At 35.3% G+C, this 5,163-nt stretch overlaps 1 long non-coding RNA gene across 1 annotated transcript; it reads left to right on the plus strand.

Moving 5' to 3' along the window:
- The first annotated feature begins 2,653 nt into the window (after positions 1–2,653).
- Positions 2,654–4,885, plus strand: LOC142531380 (uncharacterized). The gene is made up of 2 exons (XR_012816267.1): positions 2,654–2,811; positions 4,634–4,885. It is a non-coding gene; the product is annotated as an uncharacterized LOC142531380 (long non-coding RNA).
- Positions 4,886–5,163: the final 278 nt, after the last annotated feature.

Below are 5,163 nucleotides of genomic sequence, written 5' to 3' on the forward strand. Positions count from 1 at the left end.
ACAATCAATGCCTTGATAAGTAGATGGTAAATGGAGAATGTCTCATATAGGAAAATAATCATAGCATTAGTGAACTTATATTGAGTTACATTTTGTGAATGTATAAGAATGATTGGTCAAGAGAGTCTCTCTCCGCGTGCCTGCGCAGGGGGTGAAAATCAAGGGCCCGATTTGCACTGGAAAAAGCTTTACTTGTGTGAAAACGTACGAGCGCGATCTAGGTACGTCGAACATCGGACCAATCAAGGCAAATTTGCCCACCTAAAATCACCTAGCTTTTGTTATTTTTATTTTCGAAAATTCATTTTTGGATGACCTTCTATCTGCCTGACTCTCAATATGTTCTGCCTGTTGGTGCTCCAGCTAGACTGACTATTCGTGTTCCAGATGACCAACCTTTGGCCTTTCGGATGGCCGATCAGTGACTGTCCTTATGGAACCCGAGTGACTATATATAGAGGCAGCCTCAAGTCCTTTAACAACACACAACACACTCTCCAATATTTCGTTTAACTCTCTTCTTGTTACGGTTGCTGCTCCTTTGCTCTGCCTCGTGATAAAGTTCAGGTATTTTTCATTTCGTCATCGTAGTGCCTCGTGCTAGGTTACTGCTGGTTATTTCATTATATCCTGGGAAATAGACATCCAAGTTGATCCTCGGTTTGCTTTGTTTTATGCTTTGGTCTGCTGTATTTTCTTCACCATATTGTTATTTGGTTTCTTGTGAAAGTTTGTGTCACAACATCTGCAGAAAGAAGATTCTTCAAGTTGAAGCTAATCAAGACTTATATCCGATCAACAATGTCACAAGAAAAATTGAATGGTCTATATATGTTATCAATGGAAAAAATAATTAATCGAAAATCTTGATCATTCAAACTTATAAGCAGAATAAATAATGTATGTGATATGCCACAGGGGTGTTGCCAAGGGATACTTGGCTGTTGACGCAGCTGCTGAAGGAGGAGTACTACGGGTTCTACCAGAGAGGTGCCATCAATATACAAAGCTCTCCACTTGATTGTGTGTGTATGATTATCTATGAGGTGTATATGGTATTTTTTTATTATCTTGAATTTGACCATTATCCTGCTCTCCTTTTTCTTTCCCCAAAAAGAACATTAAATATTATCTAGTCTAGACTAAACCTGAGGAACGAATAGGTTGGATGTCATAAAAATCAATGTGGAGTGTTTGAATCTCAAAAATATCAGTGATGGGATTCTTCTAAAATCTGTAATCAATGACTTAGTTGCAGTATTGGTGATATTTATGGTTTCATTCAACAACTTTTTTTATTTATTAAAATAATAAATTGTATTAGTTGATGAGATATCCCATCGTTATTTTATTTGGTTGGGGTGGAGAGTAATTAATGTTTCAACAGTAGGTGGTCGGGTCCATTCATTTTGTAATAATTCCCTTGTTCCTTTCTCTCTTTTACTATCACATTCTTTTGTTACGTTCCATCAAAGTTTAATTTCTTCCTTCTAGCTTTGAGTAAAAAGTTATATTATCGAACAAAATCTATAATTATTCAAGCACATTTAATCATGTGTAAAAAAATTTCAAGAACCATCTAAAGATTACTTCACTATCATTTTGATACTGACAAGTGACATGAAAGAAAATGTTCTTGATAATCACAAAGTTGGAAAGTGAATATTACATTTAACACTTCTGATTATTATAATACTGAATTTATATATATACAAGAACAATTAAGTAGTGAGAAAATTTTATAAACTGTATTGTTTGATATATTTGAAAGTTTGAGATTTTTATTTTTTATCTTAAATTTTTACTTTAATCACGTTATCAGCACGATACTCGAAGGTTCGGTTCTCCATATATTTTTCGAACTCCAAAACACAAGAAAAAGATAACAATATTCAAAAGTAAGAGTATTTACTTTACTGTTTATTTATTTTTATTGTATATATATTTAATGTATTATATCATGTTATTATATAAAAGGAGTCTATGACACCTCATTATAATAAGGTGATGTGATTATTTCACTGTTTATATATTTTTATTGTGATATATAATAATTATATATATATATATATATATATATATATATATATTTGTATTGTAAGGTCAAGAAATTTAATTCACGTAAACTGAATGCATGCAATCTAGGATTTTATTTTAATTATTTTTATGCATTTTATGCATAATTAATACATAGTAGTAATTATTTCATAAGATTTTAAAAGTTCATGCATTAGGGCTTCTAGATGCATTTCACACTCGAACGAGGAATGGGGATCGAACCGGAGAATTTTCAAGAAAATTATTTTTGTTTCACGATTAATTTTTATTAATTAACATAAGATGTTTTAAATGTATTTTTTCAAGAATTGAGATTTATTGGCTATTTTTAACCGCAGAATTTTAATTTTTTTTAACGATACGTAAATTTTATCGAATCGAGGGAATTTTTGAGAGTTCGGCTAATGTTTTCAAAAATTTTCCAACACGAAATATATTGCGGGAGTATGTTTGGATTTAATGGGCCTATTTTTAAGTTTATTGGACTTAAAACTCTTTTTAAGTTCTTAAAAGATCATTTAGGAACTATTATCTTTTTAATTAATTTCCTAATTAAATCCTAGGCTCCACTGAACTTATTACCATCTCCCAACAGCCGACACAACCCACCCCCATCAATTCCTCTCCTTTTCAGCCAACTCTCCTCGATTTCCTTCATTAAATAACCTCTTTGTGCTTCGGTTTCTCTTGTTCTTGCAAACGAAAAGTTCTCCCGAGTTCCCTCGTCTCGTTCTTGCTCTCCAAACTCATAAGGCACGCCATGTATCTTCTTTTACGCATCATTCACGTCATATATGTGCTGTCATGTGTGTTATGTTTATGCATTTTTCGGTATTGGCATGACAAAACTTTTATGCTCTTGGTTTGGCACAAAAATTGTACGTTGTTGCATACATCTCACGTTTTGTTTTCTGTGGTGCAAGGGGCTGCTGTTTTTAGTTGTATAAGGGCTGTATTTGATGTCAAGGAGTTGCCTTGTGAGTTAGATCAGTTGCTGGACGCTGCAAGGGAAGGGCCGAGAGTAAGGTTTTGAGGGGGTGGTTCGACTCTTGTTGGCTTCAGCTAGCTGGTAGAGGTTTCGATTGATTTGCTTGGACCAGTGGCACAGAGGGCTGAACCAAACCATGAACCAGGCCCTTGCGGGTCTGAGAGACGGTTTAGGGAGGCCCGAGCACTGCTGGACCAGCCCCGTAGGTGATCGAGCTTGGTTTAGGGAGATCGGTTTCGCCTAGCTTTTGTGAGTGAGCCTCGAGCGTACGAGCTGCGTTCCGTGCATGGGGTTGTAGCCGTGGTTGCCTTGAGTCCAGAGGAGTCCTAGGATGGTCTATGATAAGCTGAGTATGGGTTGGTTCAGTTGGTTTTGGGTTAGAGACGCAAATAGCGAAGAGGGGACACTTAGGGTCGAGTGGGGTTGTGGGAGAATATGTCCAGCAGCATTTATGGGTTGGCCGAAAGGTTCAGGGGCTTAGTCTTGATGATTTTAGGACTTTTAAGTGTTATTAAGATGTGGTAAAAAGTTGAGAAAAGTTTCGGTTCGATATGGGTTAAAACCGGGACCCGAGTCCAAGTTTTAAAACAATTCGGTTAAGTTATGAAATGAGCTCGAGTTTACGTCTACGAATGGTTTTAATTATGTTATGGGATATTTTTAGGAGTTTAGTAAGCTTCAGATCAAAATAATGAGTTTTGGATTTATCCGAGATTTAGTCGCCGCACGAAACGTGAAATTTTACGTGTAGGGATAAAACGATAATTTTTGGGTTTTCAGGGGCAATATGGTTATTTTGAACCCGGGATGAGATTTTGGACCTGGAAGCGCCCTGAGTACATTTTATCATGTTTTAAATGTTTATGCATCATGTTTACGATTTTTACGCAATTATGATAAATACGGTGCATGCTTGGTTTAAAGGAAAAAAATTACGCATATGCATAATTTTATTAAGTGATGAATATGATGACACGTTTTGAAGGAAGTGATTTAGTTGTGACTAACACGATGACACGATGACATGATGATATGATTGGAGATATCGTGAGAAAAAAGGCCCCAGAGGGAGCCCGTTTACGGGAGAAGGCCCCAGAGGGAGCCCGACGATCGTATTTCCATTGACATGATATGATGATATGATAGGCCAGGGCTCAGTTCGCTGATGTCCCCGCCGCCCGGTACCGTTGTTACACGTAGATGGATCCCTCGTCTGACATGATGATACGAAAGTCACAGCTAATGAACTGAATTCAATTAAAAAGAAAATGTATACGTATATGATGACATGATATGACATGATTTAATACGATATGATTTTACACGACATGTATACGTATATGATGACATGAGATGACATGCTTTGAGACGATATGATTTTACCCGACACGTATACGTATATGATGACATGAGATGACATGTTTTGACACGATATGATATTACAATACACGTTTATGTTATGTTTTTAAGTTCATGAAAGATATGTTGAGTATGATATTTTTCACTGCTGTGTGTTTTGTATATGTACTTGTTATTAACGGTGCATGTGTGTTGAGTCTTTAGACTCACTAGGCGTGTGTGATGCAGGTGAGCTTAATGATGAGGAGACTGGAGGTGCCGAACTCTGAGTAGGCAGACCTGGTGTAATGACACGACCCGAGGACCACATGTTTTCCGCATTATGATTTACGAGTTTTGAGAGCATACAAACATTTTCCTACGTTGATTATTTTAAGATTTTTTTATACGTTTATGTTTACGTATGATTTTAGACGAGTTTGGTTATTTTAAACTGCGCTATTTTTACTGTCAAATATTTAAGATTATTTTTAAATGTTATATTTTTCTGTGCAGCGCATGCATGCAAAACGTTTAAATGATATTTCAAAAATGTGAGCTTTATAAAAAAAAAAATATTTCAGTACTTTTTTAAACTAGTAGACGTTACATGTATAATGTCACATTATTATATAAAAGGAATATCTGACACCTCATTATAATATTGTGATATGATATACATAATTATTTAAAGATGATTAACATATACATTAGATTATTACCATAAAATTTACATATACATACATTTATTTTTTAAAATTTTGTAACGGTCGTTTTTA

This window comes from Primulina tabacum, chromosome 17 (genome assembly GCF_025594145.1).
Source record: "Primulina tabacum isolate GXHZ01 chromosome 17, ASM2559414v2, whole genome shotgun sequence".
Taxonomy (NCBI): domain Eukaryota; kingdom Viridiplantae; phylum Streptophyta; class Magnoliopsida; order Lamiales; family Gesneriaceae; genus Primulina; species Primulina tabacum.